Here is a 20,504-nt window from a genome sequence, read left to right on the forward strand (position 1 = left end):
TTGCAGTCCTAATATGTAGTGTGTTAGTATCTCAAATTAAATAAACCATGTATGAAAGGAAGTGTGGGCGTTGGTTGTACACGCAGCTCAGTGTGACGTAACCTCCGCTGCGCAAAGGATTGTGGGTCAGAATGGCCAAAGAAGCATGCTGACATGCATACTGCGAAATGTGACCAGATGTAGTAGAACATCCTGGTACTTTTGGCATACTGCATCTGACATACTATGTATTGGGACACACTAATTCTTTTTCTGGCATACTAAATAGTATGGTAGTATGGGTATTGGAACGCAGGGCAAGGCTGACACTCTCTGGACGTCGTATGACGTATTTTCTGTCATCACGTAAACTCTGCGAGGGCAGACGCTGAATCCAAGGGTTCATCCCAATATCCCTCCTCGATCCTCGATCACTTGACCCGGAAATTGATCCACACTCGCCATCTTGTAGAACGTCTCAATACGTTAAATGCGCTCGGAGGAGTCGAGGAGAGAGGAGGCTTTCAGAGGAGAGGGAAGCAAGGATAGGCCTACATGAGTGCAGCCTTCGCGGAAGTCATTACCGACCGACACACCCCCTGATTGGATATCAGTTATTGATTGGGCAGCTGATCGGACTGAACTGACACATCCCAACATCACTGGAGTTTCATCCAGAGCGAAGACAGGTAAGAGATTAAAGTCAGTGTATCACTGCCACGTTTTATATTTGATTTGTTTTCTGATTCCATCGAGTTAAAAATCTGAACAAACAAGGAAAAAAACATTTTCTTCATTTAGGCTATTGGAAAGATTTTTCTCTTCATGATCTGTTATTTCGGTCATCAACGTTAATTATGATTACAATCAAAGTCAGAGAGTCTGTCTGTCAAAGAGTCTGTCTGTCAGCAAGAAACACTTTCACATCAGTGATCGCCTTTTCCATTCAGTCACACAGAGGGTGATCATTCCTGAGCGTCGGGTTGATGAGTTACAGGATTATAATTTTACCTGCTAATTGCTCATTACCGGGAGCGCGCTGTCTCTTTACGATGGATTGGAATTCATGATTATACACACGTGTTTACGATCAAATCTGAGTTTCCCGCGGCGTTCCTGAATCCGGAGTAGGTTTTTAGTAGCGTAGGCGTTTATGTGCAAATCTACACACAGATTTACTCACTTTTCATGAATGAGACCCAACATGTGACTCTGACCTGGGCCCTATTTCAGGAAGCAGGCTCAACAAACTCTGAGCCTAATCCCTATCTCCAGGTTGACTGAGCCTGAGCTGAGAAACGAAGGCCCAATTCCAATCCGATCCCTTACAGACTCACTGACTTAGAGGCGCGTTCATTTGAAGTGAATGAGTGTGTGAGGGCTGTCCCATTGTCAAATCATCAAGTCAGTGCGCCTGTCCAAATACCCGCACTTGCGCCCTTGTGCCCCTTAATTGCGCGCTCCTGCTAAGGGGCGCAAGTGCGTAGGGTGTCCAAATTGTCTTCTGTTGTTATCAAGGGGTGCAAACCTGCGCCCTTAATGCACCCCTTTCGAAAGTGCGCATCAGACCTCACTTCGCTGAAGGATTTTACCCAGAATCCTCCGTAGTGTCATGACGTCGTAACACTGCACAGCTGGCCGGTACAACTCACCATCTTCAAACGGTAACTGATGTGTCCACGAGCCGTTAACTCCGACTGACAACAACGTCAAACAACACGCTGTGTGGACTAATAATACATGACAGGGCGTTAATAATGAAATAATATACAGTTTACAGTTGACTGGAGGTTTGTATGACAGTCCACATCACTTTACAGTTTTGATTGTGTCTTTAATTATTATTATTTTATTACCGTATGTCTTTAGTTTATTTTATATCACAATTTACCACAATTTATCCAAGCAAAAAACGTTTTAATAGTAATAACGGTAATCTAGGCTATGTTAACGATAGAGTAAAAAAAGACGTTACAGCTAATATACACATTATTAACAGGTAAATTCAAGAGTAAAATTTAATTTAATTTACCTGTTGGTTGGGCATCAGCATCAATACTTGGATCTGATGTAGTTGCCGCCTTCTCCTGCGGCTCCTAATCCTCCTCATCATTTGCTGATTCTATCTATTTATCATTTGCAGCAGCAGTGCTGCGAACAACGTTATTTCCTCCAACGCCATGTTTCATCTCCTAGGAGATGGACCAGCTGGACCCAAACGGAAGTGACGTGTACGCAACTGTCCCAATTCTCCTTTTTAAACAGCCTCGATCCCTTGCGCACTTACGCCCCTAACTGCACTTTTGGCAAGTGCACTTCAGGGAAGACCTCAGGGCGCAAGTGGGGGTATTTGGACAGGGCCAGTGAGTCAGTGAGTGAGCCCTTTATGCCCCCTTACCGTAGGTCAGCATCAATGCGGATTTACGGTTAGGAAATTACCCACAGTTCATAGCGTTGTGACGTCAAATACAGTGGTTGCCATAGACATATATACGTAGACACAGCATCGAGTGGGTTTTCCCGCTGCTGCGATACATCAACGTCACCGCCATATTGGATGTGGCAAGGCTGCGCTGTAAACTAATACAAGTAAATGGACTTAATTTCATAAAGCGCCTTTCTACAAAGAAATTTACGTTAATGCCTCTCGTTTATTCATTCACACACGCACTACTATACTTGGGAAACAGTTAGGCACCAAAAACAATGTATTTGATCTTCTCAGATGGCTAAGATAAGAACTTTATTGATCCCACACAGGAGTAATTCACCTTACATCAGCTATAGAGAACAAGGTAGTGCCAAAAAACAATACACAGTGTGTGTGTGTATATATATATATATATATATATATATATATATAATGTAATATAATGTAATAATGTGTCAGTGACTGTGTTGGGGTACCAACAATTTTGTCCACGTGTGTATATACACACGTGGACAAAATTGTTGGTACCCTTCTATTAAAGATAGAAAACCCCACAATAGTCACTGAAATAACTTGAAACTGACAGAAGTAATAATAAATACAAATTTACTGAAAATCACCTAATGAAAATCAGACGTTTTAGAATTGTGGTTCAACAGAATAATTTAAAAAAACAAACTAATGAAACTGACCTGGACAAAAATGATGGTACCCTTGACTTAATAGGCCCGTTTCCACTGAAGAAGTTCCTGGTACTATTTGGGGGGCAGGAACTACTACAGGAGCGTCCTCTCGCTCGGCTCTCTCAACCGCTGTGTCTCCACTGAGAGAGCGGAGTACGAGGAAGGTTCCTGTAAAGTTACGGGCTCTGGATGTGACGTAATCGTTGCGCGACCATTTTGACCGGGGCGACGTAGGGACGTTGTTAGCTGTTAGCCGATAGAGGTGTCTGTAATAACTCAGTAAATGGCCCATGAAAAAAATATTTTTTCCAGCGGATGTCTTAGTTACAACATGATTGAGCTAACTGGAGTAGTTTCATGTCGTATCCGACAATGGGAGGCTTTTAACAGATGCTGTTGTGAGCTGTCCCTGTCAGCTGCAGCCACTACTGATGCTTTCTAGACATCGTGATTTCCCATAACTGAATAAATACCACACATAGCAACACAAAACTGCTTTGCTAGCTCAATCATGTTGTAACTAAGATATCCGCTGGAAAAAATATTTTTTTCATGGGCCATTTAGTGAGTTTTTTTTACATGGCGGCGGAAGCTATATGAACGAGCTAACCCTCGTCTGCTGAGTTTTAAAAATGCCAGCTATTTTGTTGCTTTCTGTTGACATCACATCCCTCCTTGAGTATATCCAATCAGCACCAAGTAATCCCCAAGCCCCAGCCAGGAGTCTTTCAGGGCCGTTCTGAGTACCTACCCCGAGGCAGGGACTTGTTTAGCCCCTGTAAAAGTTCCGGAACTCTGTCCTTATGGGGTGGTTCCTGCGGTGGAGACACGCACCAACGGCCCTGGCCCCGTAAAATTACCCCGAAGTTCCTGCGGTGGTAACGGGTCTAATATTTTGTTGCACAACCTTTTAAGGCAATCACTGCCATCAGGCGATTTCTGTAACTCTCAATGAGACTTCTGCACCTGTCGACAGGTATTTTGGCCCACTCCTCATGAGCAAACTGCTCCAGCTGTCTCAGGTTTGAAGGGTGCCTTCTCAAGACTGCATGTTTCAGCTCTTTCCACAGATATACAATAGGATTTAGATCAGGGGCCTGTATCACGAAGCAGGATTAATGTCTTAGCGAGGTAACTTCAGGGTTAACCCTGGGTTTTCAGTCTCACGAAGCCGGTTCAGTTCTTATCGGGGTAGATCACCACGGTAACTTATTCTGAACGACTATCCTGCTCTGGAGCAGGGTAGGTTCAGGGTTGAATCTGATCCTATAAAAAGCACCACCCACTGGCCAATCGGCTGTTCGGAAAAAAATGACTCCGCTGACAGAAATGCAGCCCAGTCATGACGGGAAGTTTAATTAATTTGATTGATTTTGATTTTAAAGTTTATTTTGAACATTAAAAAAGAAAAGAAAGCAACAACAACAGACAATGAAAAGATTGTTCAAAAAGGAGTGGAAAGAAGTCGAAATTTCATCCCACCCCTTCATAAGAAAGAAACTGATAATTTGCGGACACTTAATAGCACCATTAATTAGTGCCAACATTTTGTTTTGTTGGAGGAAATGATCCCTGTTAAAGATAATGGGCCTAATTGACAGCTTTGCTGCTGGAAATGTGGAAAGTAGCCTATCATGTCTATACTTAATGGTGTTTGAGGGATTTTCCTTTTTGTTTTTTAAAGAGGGAGACTAGGTATATTTTTGCGCAGCTGTTAATTTCTAACACAGCTCAGTATCAGGATGATTTTATTCAGACTATCAATTTGGTGTTGATATGATTTAATTGTGGCATCAGCTTTAAGCTTTATTGTAGCATAACCAAGTATATTGTCAATATACTACCAAAGTCCGACAGTTATATCTGTTGTCTCCTGGTAAATTTGGAGCAAATCATGAATTACGGGGAGCCGAGGTGGCGTCTAGCGTGTCATCTTCACCTGACGACTCATGACCGAATTACTAAAAGCAGCAAGAAGAAAATCGCTTCAAACATGTCCGGTGATATGGCAGCTGGCACTCATCAGCTGGCTTGTGCCTCTGAGCAGCAACAGGTGTGCAGTGAGGATGAGCTGACAGACACACCTAGGTGGGCCAGAAGTATTGCCTTCCAGCTCAAACAAATTCGAGAGGATTTTGATACCAAAATGGACAGCATGGCTGAGTCCATTTCCAGCCTTAATAAAGACACGAGCTATGCTCAACAGATTAAGCAATGAGGAACGCCGCATCAGAGAGTTGGAGGACAAGGTAGAAAGCTCCTCCACTGAACTATCCCAAACTACCAAGCAGATTCAGACGCTACATCGTAAAGTGGATGATATGGAAAACAGAAGTTGCTGCAACAACTTAAGGTTGGTGGGGCTCAAAGAAGGTATGGAGGCGGGCGATATCTATGGCGCACTGGACAAGATCTTGCGCTACATACTAGACTGACCAAATGACCAGCTGGCTCTGGAGATAGACCGTGTGCATCGCACACCAAGGCCGATGCCAAATCCGGACCAGCCACCTCGTCCCATCATTCTACGCTTGCTGCGCTGGAGACACAAGCAAGACATCATCAGAGCTGCCACCAGAAAACAGCTCACCTGGGGAGGCCAGCGCTTTTCAGTATATCAGGATTTCTCTGCAGAAGAATCGAGGAGACGTGCCCAATATAACGACATGAAGAAGCGGCTTCACAAAGCTGGGGTACGATTTGGCATCGTTTACCCAGGATCACTCATTACCCCAAATAGGTTATGGGCTATGATATGCCATCTTTGAACTGTTCAAAACTGTTTGTCCTTTAGGCTATCATTTTTCATTTATCACATTCATTTTATAATAATTGGGGGTACCTTTTATTTGAGTTCTACTGGATTCATATGATAAGGGGAAGCTGGGTTCTAGTCGTGTTTTCGCCGCATCATCGCGGATATGGGAACTTGTGCATCCAAAACTGGCTTTTGTGCCAGGATTGGCCAATTGGCCGATATCTTTATGTTTTTGTCTGTGTTTATGTACTATTTTTTTCCTCTGGTAAATAGTGTTCATTTGTTATTCCCCTCTTCTTTTGATGCAAGAATGACACCCTTCCTAATTTCTTGTTCACATGCTTTCCCCTGCAGCGGGGTTTCGGAGCATTTGCCCTGGTGCACGCCGTCGCAGGACCTCTTATTATAGGTGGTGATTTTAATTCTGTTTGTGACCCTGCATTAGATCGATCTAGCCCCCCCCTCCCTTCAGACAAACAGATATCAGTAGCACTAAGGGAGTTTCAATCACAGTTTGCTGTTATAGATGTGTGGCGTCTGGTTAACCCAGAAGCTCGAGAGTACTCCTTTTATTCTGGAGCGCATAATTCGTACTCCAGAATAGATTACATTATGATGTCTTCAAACTTAGTTCAAAATGTTCTTGAGATTAAAATGGATACGATTGCTGTAAGTGACCATGCTGCAGTTTTAGTTACATTTTTTCCTTTGACCAACCCCTGTAAATCTAGGCAATGGCGACTCAACACATCACTTCTAAAAAATGAAGAGTTTATTTCCCTTATGAAAAAACAAATTTCTGACTTTTTCAGGATAAACTTAAATTCTGTATCATGTGTAGCCACTGTATGGGAGGCCTTTAAGGCTACCTGTAGGGGCTGGGTGAACAGTTTCGCCTCGGCAGAGAGAAAAAAGCGTGTGGAGATAAAAACCAAATTAAACAATAAACTTAAGGGTTTAGAGGAGCAGCACATGCTGAACCCATCCAACATAGATTTGGGAAAATCTCTTCTCACCACTAGAACTGACTTGCAAAGGTTAGTGCATGAGGGGACAGCATTTGCTCTTTTTCGTTTGCGTAGACTTTATTTTGAAACTGGAGATAAAGCAGGGAAAATACTAGCTCATAGTTTAAAGCATATAGAATGTAGGCAGACAATTCCTGCAATTAAAGACGAGAACGGTACATTACAATATGATGTAACTATAATTAATCAGTCTTTTAAAAACTATTACTCTAAACTTTATAGTTCAGAAAATAAGTCCAGTGAAAGTGAGCTGGATAGCTTCTTCACACGTTTTAACCTTTCGAGAGTCAGTTCAGTTGATAAAGATGCTCTTGACGCCCCTCTTACACAAACTGAGATTGAGAGTGCAATCTTGAAAATGTCCTCAGGTAAAGCCCCAGGGGATGACGGTCTGGGGATTGAATTCTACAAGTGTTTTAAAGAACAGGTCTCCCCATATTTACTGTTATTATTCAATGAAATACTGGAGTCCAAATCCATGCCCCCATCTATAAGTAAAGCTACTATTTCTCTGTTACCCAAACCAGGGAAAGACCCAGTTTTGATGAGTAACTACCGGCCTATAAGTTTGTTGAATTGTGATTATAAGATTTTTGCTAAGACTTTGGCACTCCGTTTGGAGAAGGTAGTCTCATCTATAGTTCATTTAGATCAAGTAGGTTTTATCCCAGATTGTCTGTCATCAAATAATATGCGAAGGGTTTTTCAGATCATGCTACATGCTGGTTCCAGTGAGTCTCCAATCATTGCAGCATCATTGGACGCTGAAAAAGCTTTTGATCAGATAGAGTGGCCATATTTATTTTTCACATTTAAAAAATTTGGTTTTGGCTCTAAGTTCATAAACTGGGTTAAAGCCCTTTATAGTTCCCCGTTTTCCTCTGTTAAAACTAATGGTTTACTTTCAAAACCTTTCCCTCTACAAAGAGGTGTGAGGCAGGGTTGCCTGGTCAGTCCCCTGCTTTTCATTATTGCTCTTGAACCATTAGCATGTGCAATACGTGCCAGCACTGATATACATGGTGTGGATTTCCCTGGACATAGTTTTAAATTGAATATGTATGCTGATGATATATTACTCACCTTAAGTAAACCAGCATCTTCCATACCTGCAGTTCTCAGTTTGGTTAATCTATTCGGCAGTTTTTCTGGTTATAAGATTAATTGGAAGAGTGAGGCAATCCCACTCAACTCTCACACATTTAAATCTGATTTAAAAGGCACCCCTTTTATTTGGAAGACAAATGGAATGAAATATCTGGGGATAAATATAATTTCTCCTATTACTAAAATCTTTAGTCTAAATGGCCCCGGCATCCTCCAGTCGATCAAGGACGACATCATCAGATGGACAGCCTTACCATTGTCTCTCTGGGGAAGAACGGAAATATTGAAAATTAATGTCTTACCTAGACTCATTCATATTATCACATCTATTCCTTTCAAATTTCCTCAGTGCTGATTTAGAGACATCAAATCTCTTTTTATCCGATTCCTCTGGAATAATAAAAAACCCAGAATTGCTCTTAAGAAGTTAAGTATACCGAGATCCAGGGGTGGGTTAGGGGTCCCAGATGTATATCAGTACTATCTTTCATATAATGCAAGGTACCCACTAACATGGGCTTATAAACTTGACGTTCTGGTAGGTAGTTGGGAATGGCTGGAGAAAACTATTTTATCTTGCCATAAAAACATATCATTGTCATCATTGTGGTACTGCCCCAGACCTCCTCCTCTCCTAGATAACATTATTATTAGGTTCTCTTGTTCTATAGTGAAGCAGTGGCACAGGAGACTGGGCATCGAGGGGCTCTCTCTTCCATCCTGTCCTATTTGGTGCAATCCCATCTTTTTATCGGGTGCAGGCACCTTAAACAATAAGACTTGGCATTGTTTCAGTTGGTCAAATTTTTAGTGACACTCTTCTTTCCTTTCAACAAATCAACAATCAGTTTGGCATTACAAACTCATCATTTTTAACATATGCACAGGTATCATCTGTTATAAACAAGAAATGTAAAGAGGGCGCCTCTCCAGCCTCATGCTCTGACTGGGATCAGCTTCTGAAAAAGGCAACATTTTCAAAAGGCATGGTTTCTAATATTTATAGTTTAATGTTCAGAGCTATTCCTAATGCATATTCTCCTATTCAGCAGGCTTGGGAGCATGATCTCAATATATCCTTAACTCCTTCTCAATGGAATAGAATCTGGAGATCAGCTTTGCACATTTCTAAATGTGTCAGATTTAGGATTATACAGTACAAGATTCTTTGTAGAGCATATATCACACTGCTCAGATTATCCAAAATGGACAATAAGCATCAAGACTTATGTTGGCACAACTGTGGTAACCGTGGTACATTACTCCACTTGCTGTGGGACTGCCCAGCAATCAAAACACTCTGGTTAGAGGTAACATCCCTATTGTCACAATTATTCAATGTTAATTTTCCAGTCTGTCCTTCAGCATGCCTGCTCAGCCATATACCGGATAATAGTTCTGGAATCATTGTTGCTCAGCTTTGGACTCTGGGTTGTCTTACCACTAAAAGATTAATTCTCATGAACTGGAAAGTATGCAAACCAGCCTGTTTTTCCAGGGAATTATGGATGGAGGAATATCTAGACTTGTTGAACATGGAATGTGCAGCTGGCCTGCTAAAAGACTTTGAGAAGGACCATGAGGGCCACTGGGACATTGTTCGCAACAGCCTTACCTGACCAGGCTTGTGTGTGTATTTTGCTCATTCATGAAATGTTTTTATTTATTTTGCTATTCACATTTATTGATTTATTTATCTTTTCTGCTTCTTCCCTTTCTGTAAAGTGAGTCAATGATAATCAATTAGACTGTGTTAATTACTGTCCCTGTATCACTTCAGTTCTGTCTGGCGTTGGATTCATGATTGTGCAAATGGAATAATGAGAGCATAATATTGTGTTCTGCTATTTACTGGGTGCCACTCTTGCTACTCCAAGTAGCCACTCTGTAGCTACTTGAACCAGTGATGAGTAATTTAACCTACACATCATTTTATTTGCTACCTTGTTTTGTCTTGATTTTTCCCTCTCTCCTCCTCTATTTCTTCTTTCCTTACCCATTTTTTTTTTCTTCTCTATTATGTGATTTCATTGATGTTTTGACAGGGGAATTTCTTTGATAAGCTTTTAGTGGCTTCTAACCTCTCCGGCACTTTTCTTTTTTTAATCTTGTAAATTTTATACTGTCTGTTTTTAACATTATGTGCAAATAAACTAATCTAAACTAAAACTAAACATTATTCATCCCGTTATGCATTGCCACGCATGTTTCCTCCTCCTGCAGCTGCCACGGTGTTGGCCTTTTCTCTAATGTTGCTTTTCTCCTCCTCATATTTTAGTAGAATTAATCTCTGGTCCTCACTAGAAATACTTTTTTTTTCCCCGGACTCTCAGTGACGCTCAGTGACGCTGCGCTTCTCTCATGATTGTGATTGGTCCGCTGTGTGCACGTTCACAGCTCTTGATAAAGCAACCCTTGGTTGAGTTACCGAGTTGATATCCAGCGTCGTGATACTGATTATCCTGATTGCCATTGTTAGGGTTAGTCAACCCAGGATAGGTCTGGGTAACCCAGGAAAGGTTGATCTCGCTTCGTGATACAGGCCCCAGGGCTCATAGAAGGCCACTTCAGAATAGTCCAATGTTTTGTTCTCAGCCATTCTTGGGAGTTTTTAGCTGTGTGTTTTGGGTCATTATCCTGTTGAAGGACCTATGACCTGCAACTGAGACCAAACTTTCTGACACTGGGCAGCACATTTTGCTCCAGAATACCTTGATAGTCTTGAGATTTCATTGTACCCTGCACAGATTCAAGACACCCTGTGCCAGTTACAGCAAAGCAGCCCCAGAACATCACTCAGTCTCCTCCATGTTTCACAGTTGGTACTGTGTTCTTTTCTTTGTATGCTTCATTTTTGTATCTTTGAACAAAGAGCTGATGTGACTTGTCAAAAAGCTCCAGTTTTGTCTCGTCTGTCCAAAGGACATTCTCCCAGAAGCTTTGTGGCTTGTCAATATGCATTTTGGCAAATTCCAGTCTTGCTTTTTTATGATTTGCTTTCAACAGTGGTGTCCTCCATGTCTCCCATTCAGTCCACTTTGGCTCAAACAGCGACGGATGGTGCGATCTGACACTGATGTACCTTGACCTTGGAGTTCACCTCTGATCTCTTTGGAAGTTGTTCTGGGCTCTTTGGTTACCGTTCGTATTATCCGTCTCTTCAATTTGTCATCAATTTTCCTCTTGCGACCACGTCCAGGGAGGTTGGCTACAGTTCCGTGGACCTTAAACCTCTGAATAACATGTGCAACTGTGGTCACAGGAACATCAAGCTGCTTGGAGATGGTCTTATAGCCTTTACCTATAACATGCTTGTCTATAATTTTCTTTCTAATCTCCTGTGACAACTCTCGTTAGCTTTCTGTGGTCCATGTTCAGTGTGGTACACACCATGATACCAAACAGTACAGTGACTATTTTTCACCCTTTAAATAGGCAGACTGACTGATTACAACTTTGAAGACACCTGTGATGCTAATTATAGGACACACCTTAGTTTAACATGTCCCTATGGTCAAATTATTTTCAATCTTCTCTAGGGGTACCATCATTTTTGTCCAGGCCAGTTTCATTAGTTTGTTTTTTAAAAAGTATTCTGTTGAACCACAATCCTAAAGCAATGTCTGATTTTCATTAGTTAATTTTCAGTAAATTTTTATTTATTATTACTTTTGTCAGTTTCAAATTATTTCAGTGACCACTGTGGGTTTTTCTATCTTTAACAGAAGGGTACCAACAATTTTGTCCACGTGTGTATGTGTGTGTATACACACACACACACACACACACACACATAAATATATATATATATATATATATATATATTTATGTGTGTGTGTGTGTGTGTGTGTGTATTGTAGCGACCCTGCAGTAAATGTTCTGTTATAATGTCAATGTTCTGTGAGCTAATGGCATGTTTAGGATTGGTTGTAATGTAGCCCCAAACACTTCAGCTTTCATCCTGCTGCTCTTGTAAGCAAGACAAGACTTCACTAGAATAAATACAGAGGGTTTATCACAAGATGCAAACCATTGGTTAGCCTTAAAAATGGAAGGCCAGATTAGAGTTTGTCAAAAACCATCTAAAAAGCCTGTACAGTTGTGGAACAGCATACTATGGACAGATAAAACAAAGATCAACTACCAGAATGATGGGAAGACAAGAGAAGGAAGAAAGGAAGGAACTGCTCATGATCCAAAGCACACCACCTCATCAGTGAAGCATGGTGGAGGTACTGTTATGTCATGGCCATGTATGGCTGCCAGTGGAACTGGTTCTCTTGTATTTATTGATGATGTAATTCTGAAGTGTTTGGGGCTACATTATCTGCTCAGATTCAACCAAATGCTTCAAAACTCACTGGACGATGCTTCACAATGCAGATGGACATTGACCTGAAGCATACTGCAAAAGCAACCAAAGACATTTTTAAGGCAAAGAAGTGGAATGTTCTGCAATGGCCATGTCATATCATCTGACCTGAATCCAACTGAGCATGCGTTTCTCTTGCTGAAGCCAAAACTGAGGGCAAAACACCCAAAACACAAGCAGGCAGTGCAGCCGGCTGCAGTAAAGGGCTGGCAGAGCATCACCAGGGAAGAAACCCAGCATTTGATGATGCCTATGTGTCCAACACTTCAGGCAGTCATTGACTGTAAAGGATTTGCAACCAAGTATTAAAACTGACTGTTTAATTGATGACTATGTTAGTTTGTCCAAATACTTATGAGCCCTTAAAGTCGGGGGACTGTGTGAAGAAATGGTTGTCATTCCTACACGGTTCATACTACATTTTTGAAAAAAGCCTTAAATGAAAGCTGAGAGTCTGCACTTTAAGCAGGTATTCATTGTTTCATTTAAAACCCATTGTGGTGGTGTACAGAGCCAAAATGACAACAACTGTATCATTGTCCAAATAATTATGGACCTGACTGTATATATATATATATATATATATATATATATATATGTATATATATATATATACATATATATATATATACAGTACAGGCCAAAAGTTTGGACACACCTTCTCATTCAATGCGTTTTCTTTATTTTCATGACTATTTACATTGTAGATTCTCACTGAAGGCATCAAAACTATGAATGAACACATGTGGAGTTATGTACTTAACAAAAAAAGGTGAAATAACTGAAAACATGTTTTATATTCTAGTTTCTTCAAAATAGCCACCCTTTGCTCTAATTACTGCTTTGCACACTCTTGGCATTCTCTCGATGAGCTTCAAGAGGTAGTCACCTGAAATGGTTTCCACTTCACAGGTGTGCCTTATCAGGGTTAATTAGTGGAATTTCTTGCTTTATCAATGGGGTTGGGACCATCAGTTGTGTTGTGCAGAAGTCAGGTTAATACACAGCTGACAGCCCTATTGGACAACTGTTAAAATTCATATTATGGCAAGAACCAATCAGCTAACTAAAGAAAAATGAGTGGCCATCATTACTTTAAGAAATGAAGGTCAGTCAGTCCGGATAATTGCAAAAACTTTAAATGTGTCCCCAAGTGGAGTCGCAAAAACCATCAAGCGCTACAACGAAACTGGCACACATGAGGACCGACCCAGGAAAGGAAGACCAAGAGTCACCTCTGCTTTTGAGGATAAGTTCATCCGAGTCACCAGCCTCAGAAATGGCAAGTTAACAGCAGCTCAGATCAGAGACCAGATGAATGCCACACAGAGTTCTAGCAGCAGACCCATCTCTAGAACAACTGTTAAGAGGAGACTGCGCGAATCAGGCCTTCATGGTCAAATAGCTGCTAGGAAACCACTGCTAAGGAGAGGCAACAAGCAGAAGAGATTTGTTTGGGCCAAGAAACACAAGGAATGGACATTAGACCAGTGGAAATCTGTGCTTTGGTCTGATGAGTCCAAATTTGAGATCTTTGGTTCCAACCGCCGTGTCTTTGTGAGACGCAGAAAAGGTGAACGGATGGATTCCACATGCCTGGTTCCCACTGTGAAGCATGGAGGAGGAGGTGTGATGGTGTGGGGGTGTTTTGCTGGTGACATTGTTGGGGATTTATTCAAAATTGAAGGCACACTGAACCAGCATGGCTACCACAGCATCCTGCAGCGACATGCCATCCCATAAGGTTTGCGTTTAGTTGGACGATCATTTATTTTTCAACAGGACAATGACCCCAAACACACCTCCAGGCTGTGTTAGGGCTATTTGACCAAGATAGAGAGTGATGGAGTGCTGCGGCAGATGACCTGGCCTCCACAGTCACCGGACCTGAACCCAATCGAGATGGTTTGGGGTGAGCTGGACCGCAGAGTGAAGGCAAAGGGGCCAACAAGTGCTAAACACCTCTGGGAACTCCTTCAAGACTGTTGGGAAACCATTTCAGGTGACTACCTCTTGAAGCTCATCGAGAGAATGCCAAGAGTGTGCAAAGCAGTAATCAGAGCAAAGGGTGGCTATTTTGAAGAAACTAGAATATAAAACATGTTTTCAGTTATTTCACCTTTTTTTGTTAAGTACATAACTCCACATGTATTCATTCATAGTTTTGATGCCTTCAGTGAGAATCTACAATGTAAATAGTCATGAAAATAAAGAAAAGGCATTGAATGAGAAGGTGTGTCCAAACTTTTGGCCTGTACTGTATATATACACATATATATATGTGTGTGTGTATATATATATATATATATATATACTGTGTATTGTTTTTCAGCACTACCTTGTTCTCTATAGCTCATGTAAGGTGAATTACTCCTGTGTGGGATCAATAAAGTTCTTATCTTAGCCATCTGAGAAGATCAAATAGGCTACATTATTTTTGGTGCCTAACTGTTTCCCAAGTATAGTAGTGTGTGTGTGAATGAATAAACGAGAGGCATTAACGTAAATTTCTTTGTAGAAAGGTACTTTATGAAATTAAGTCCATTTACTTGTATTAGTTTACAGTGCAGCCTTGCCACATCCCTTGCCCTCGGAACACCGGAAGTGTTTAAAAAAAACGTAAACAAATAAACACGGTCGGCAGATCTGCAAACGGTAACGATATAGCCTAGATATAGATAGATACATAAGATAGATACCACTATATCACTTACAGCACTTTTGATGCTAGTTAAGAAAAAAACATGCATATGGTAAAAACACAGTAAATTCATTATTTTAAGCTTAGGCTACCTCTTGCCCATTTTGCAACGCAAGTGCTTGGATAAGGATTGACTGATCAGGGAGTCTATCCCTCACTGGCCTTTTGCGTGCTGACAATAACCGATAAATGATCACGCCCAGAGCCGCCAGTGTCAACAGCATTTTGTAGAGAAGGGGGTAAGTGTTGTCCCATTCGTAGGAATATATTGTAGGCTATGTATATCTATAGCATCCGGAGCCCTTTCAGACTCTCACACTCAATCACTTACAGCTGACGTCAGTTAAGTCAGTGAGGGTTCAGGGCTTAAGTTTAGGGATGCACCGAATATTGCAAAAAAAAACACACATTTGGTATTCGGTGGATTAAGTTAAAAGCAAGGCCGAATAATAACGGCGTGTTTTGATAACGCAATCAAACAGCGTGCCGTGACCGGCGGAGTGAAATGTCGGCAGTGTGGCGATCCGCCCCTCACGGCACTCGCATTTGCGACTAAAAATAGTTTTGAGCGAGCAAACTAGGCTTAAATCATTCAGCACGCTGTGCGAGCAGCCTACAGATTTAAACCACCAGCAGAAACGAAAGGCGAATCCCACCGATTGTGGGTTGAACGGGGGTCACAGACAGTAATGTATTCCTGTCAAATACGGCGACCAATCGGCTTACCGGCAACGGAGAAGTCGGCTCCAATAATATCCTCTTCTTGGCGTCATGACTGCCCAAAAGTACCTGAACAGCTGAGCCAGCCGAACACAGGTAGCCTATGTGACGTGTCAGAGGAGAAACGAGCCGTTCACGGCCCACAAACCTCCCCGCACTTTAGGGACTGTTCTTTACTTATGAAGGGGAGGAGGGTGGCTGGTTGATTCTTATTTTATTTATTTATTTTATTTTGATCTCCCCTATGTTAATCACTGATTGATGCTGTTTTTGACGTATGAATAAGTCAATAAGTAATTTATTCCATTGAAATATCATTGATGTATTATAGAAAAGTGATTTATCTTTTTATAAATGACAAAAGGCACATCTGCCTCATTTTTGCTGTGGTATCGTGATACTACTTAGAACCATGATATTTTCATTGGTATCGCACAGTGGGTCCCAATATTGGTACCCTGACAACACTAATCTGGAGGGGGTTCATCTGCAAAAACTAATGAAAAACTAAACAACAATATTCGGTATTCGGTACTCGGTATTCGGCCAAGCGTTTAATATTATTCGGCTTCGGCTTCAGCCACAAATTTTCATTTCGGTGCATCCCTACTTGAGTCTTTAGGGGCCGGATTGGAATTGGGCCTCTGAGTTTTCGGTTCCAGAACAGCTGATCAGCATTAGTTCAATCAACTCTGTGTATGTTCAGCCTGAGAGAGGCGCGTTCACGGCGGGCACCGAAAGACATCATGAGTGGATTGCAGATAACGTGATATTCAGTGGCCAAAAGCAGAAAGCCACTTGTTTCATCCCAACTGAGTTGGAGATTTAACGACCGCGAAATGAAAAAAAAATAAATAAATAACACGTCAGCTGCAGCTAAACAGCGTGAGGTGTGGTGGGAACAGACTGCAGAGTGTGTTATAGGTAATGTGAAGTGATGTTATGTAATGTGATGTGTTAATGTGTAATATAGCCTACAGAAAATACAGAAACATTACACAGAGTTCATATATTTTAATATAATTTGCTGTATCCTCTTATTCAGCTGTAATCTGATGGAGCCCAAACACACGGGGCAGCAACTTAAAATCAAACACAAAAATGTTGTAGGCTATACAGACTGGTAAACGTTTTGTTTAGGCCTATACTTTCATCATTCTGTCAGTATTAGGCTGAGGTTAATTGAACTGCTGTGAAATGACTTCTGATTCACGTAATGTCCTTTATGCTCAGACGGAGCTATTATGGGATGTTGAGTCCCATAAATGAGCCACTTACACCGCGGAATCTTTGAATAGGGCCTATATGAAAAGTATTCATGAATCATTGCATCACGTAACGTAGATTCATTTCTGATTAACACTGAATAAACCTGCAGTTCTTCGGAATTCCTTTTTTTTAAGATTATTTTTGGGGCTTTTGTTGCCTCTAATGGCAAAACAGCATAATGTTGAGGGAGAGAGGGAACGATGCGCAGTGAGAGGCTGCAGGCTGGGTGTGAATCTGCGGCCGCTGCATCAGCGTCGGATCACGGGGCGTCCGCTCCATCCATTAAAGGCCCTGACACACCAAGCCGACGGTCAGCCGTCGCGCCGTCGGTGAGTGTCTGTCCGCTGTTGCGGTGTGTCCCGCACCGTCGGCACTTCCGCATCGGCGTCAGCAGCTTTTTGGCCGATTGAGCATGTTGAATCGGCGGCGGAACTAGTCGGTGAAAGAGATGACTCTGATTGGCTGTTCAGCTTAGTGAATCAGTGCACAAGAAGAGAAATGGAAATGACAAAAGAAAGCAAACGACAAAGTCAGTACGGCTGTTGAATCAGTGGCGGGGCTTGTCGGTGAGAGATCACTCTGATTGGCTGTTCAGGTGAGAGCGATCACTCTGATTGGCTGTTCAACTTAGTGAATCAGTGCACAAGAAGAGAAACGGAAGTGACGAAAGAAAACAAACGATAAAGTACAGAGGGCACACACAGAAGGCTTATTTTTGATCTGCATTTCATCTGAACTTTCGTGAATATTTTCTCAACGCCATGGCCATCTGGAACGACGACACTGAAGACCAGCTGATCACAGTGATTCAGGAAAGGCCAGCTCACGACATCACAGCAAAACGCTATGCCAACCGAGTGGTGAAAAGAGAGCTCTGGCGTGAGGTTGAAAATAAGCTTGTCTTTCTGGCCATTGAGCTCTTTAGCAGGAACTGTTCGTAATTGTTTACTAGCTCACACACGATGAATAAGTTCTTTCTTTTTGTTTGTCAGAGAAAGAGCTCAGGAAGAGGTGGGAATCTCTGCAAACCCAGTATACCTGGTTCAACAAACTTGCACCCTCGGGGAGTGTTGGAGCACAGAAGACTGCCAGGCAGCAGTAGATACTGACCCGGCTGCAGTTTTTGGAGCCCTACACAAAAAGGAATGAAACCTCCTCCAACCTAACTATCATGGTAACTGAACCCTTTAATGTGTTGAGTAAAAAGAAAACATTGTTTCTTTCTTCTGTCATTTCAACGGAGAGCCGGGGCTAGCTGGGAAGCTAGCGGAGGCTAACTTGCTGTGTTTCCCTCCGGTCGTGCTGCGGCTAACACCCCGGCTAGCGGAGGCTAACTTGCTGTGTTTCCCTATGCCCGTGCTGCGGCTAATGCCCCGGGGCTCTCTCCGTTAAGAGCCGGGGCTAGCAGTGAGTTAGCTAGCTGTTTGTATCCAACCGGAGCACCGAGCCCCGGTTGTTATTTAGATTAAAGTGGGAAGAAGCAGCGGGCAGCTGAGTGAAGTGGAGCCTGCGGGGAAACACCTGGATGCATAATAAGAGTCAAAAAGTAATGGTGTTAAATTATGGTGATCTCAATATTGACCAAAATAATCGTGATTATGATTTTTGGCATAATCGAGTAGCCCTAGTTTGTACCCCTCTTTTCACATGTACCCTTTCATACATTAACTTGGTTTCACTCTCCCATTATCTTCCACAATTGTGAATTTATTTTTTGTTTTTATAAGGAACCTTCAGCTGATGCTGATTCTGAGACACCCTCAGACTGGACCAGCACCTCAGAGGAGCCCTGCTTCTTTGCTGAACACAGACCCAGCACTCCCCTAGCAGAATCCATCAACTGTGGAGCAGAGTCCGCACCTACACCAGAGAGGACCCACTGCCAAGCACCTCCAGCCAGTCAAGCACTCTGAGGCCTCGGGTAAAGCACAGCAGGAAGATGCTGGACGAGTCCGTCAGTGAGGAGTCATCTCACTTGATGCGCACCATCAAACCCTGGAGAAGTTAGCTTCTCAGGAAGAAAGCAATGATGCCATCCGTGCCTACTGAATGAACACTGAGCACAGAATGTGGAACTTGCCCCCACATTTACTGCCATATTTCCAGCACGATGTGGACAACTGCCTCTTCAAAGTATTCAGTGGACCAGAACCTGGCATCAGGAAACCTCTGACAGACAGTTTAGCAATCTGTAATGTTGGATGTGGAAGTTGTAACAGATGTAAATAGTTCCTTTTAATGCTGTGCTATGCAGTTGACTGTTACATTTATAAGCATTTCATTGTCCTGCACATTTGGTAATAAAACACTTTGACTTTGAGAGAGTGTACTTTCAATGACTTTGTGAGAGTGTACTTTGACAACAGGAGGCTTTTAACAGATGACATCCTGATGTTAGCTTTGCTGCTGCTGTTAGCTGATGCTTTCTAGACATCGTGATTTCCCAAAACTGAATAAATACCACACATATCAACACAAAACTGCTTTGCTAGCTCAATCATGTTGTAATTAAGATATCCGCTGGAAAGAGTTTTTTTTTTTTCACGGGCCATTTAGTGAGTTTTTTTTACACGGCGAAAGCTGTATGAACGAGCTAACCCTCGTCTGCTGAGTTTTAAAAATGCCGGCTATTTTGTTGCTTTCTATTGACGTCACATCCCTCTTTGAGTATATCCAATCAGCACCAAGTAACCCCCAAGCCCCAGCCAGGAGTCTTTCAGGGCCGTTCTGAGTACCTACCCCGAGGCAGGGACTTGTTTAGCCCCCGTAAAAGTTCCGGAACTCTGTCCTTTGGAGGTGGTTTCTGCGGTGGAGACACACACCAATGGCCCCGGCCCCGTAAAATTACCCTGAAGTTCCTGCGGTGGAAACGGGCCTAATATTATACAATCAATAGGCATACACATTTCCTATATTTTGCCCCACTGAAAAGGCACTGCACCGATATCAGACATGAAGTAACGGCATAGTTCATCCCTGTGCTGCTTGGCTCGTGTTGTAGCATTGGTTGTGTGTGGCAGGGAAGCCCGCTGTAGGTCAGGGTCTTGTTTCCATCTTCCTGGGACAGTGTCATGATTTGGTCCTTCCTGGTCAACGATCCCTGCCATGTACTGGTCACAGCTCTTGGTCCGCAGGAAGTTGTGCAGAGCACAGCAAGCCAAAACAATGTCCTCCACTTTGGCAGTGTCTTGAATGTTAGTGGTGGTTAGAAAGACCCAAAAATGATTAGCTAGGATTCCAAAAGCGTTTTCTACCACCCTCCGAGCTCGTGACAGCCTGTAATTGAAGATGCGTTGCTCTACAGATAGCCTGCGGTTCGGATATGGCTTCATGAGGTACTCCTTCAAGGGAAATGCCTCATCTGCCACAATGCAATAAGGAGCCAGCTGGTCAGAAGCAGGAAGTGATGCAGGGGCAGGGATGTTGGATGTTCTCTTCTCCAGAGCATCCTGCAGT

At 42.4% G+C, this 20,504-nt stretch overlaps 1 long non-coding RNA gene across 1 annotated transcript; it reads left to right on the top strand.

Moving 5' to 3' along the window:
• Positions 1 to 290: 290 nt before the first annotated feature.
• On the top strand, positions 291 to 19,159 carry LOC144458663 (uncharacterized). Its single transcript, XR_013488046.1, has 3 exons — positions 291 to 668; positions 18,041 to 18,222; positions 18,776 to 19,159. It is a non-coding gene; the product is annotated as an uncharacterized LOC144458663 (long non-coding RNA).
• The last annotated feature ends 1,345 nt before the right edge of the window (positions 19,160 to 20,504 follow it).

The sequence above is a fragment of the Epinephelus lanceolatus genome, chromosome 18, assembly GCF_041903045.1.
Source record: "Epinephelus lanceolatus isolate andai-2023 chromosome 18, ASM4190304v1, whole genome shotgun sequence".
In the NCBI taxonomy this organism is placed as follows: domain Eukaryota; kingdom Metazoa; phylum Chordata; class Actinopteri; order Perciformes; family Serranidae; genus Epinephelus; species Epinephelus lanceolatus.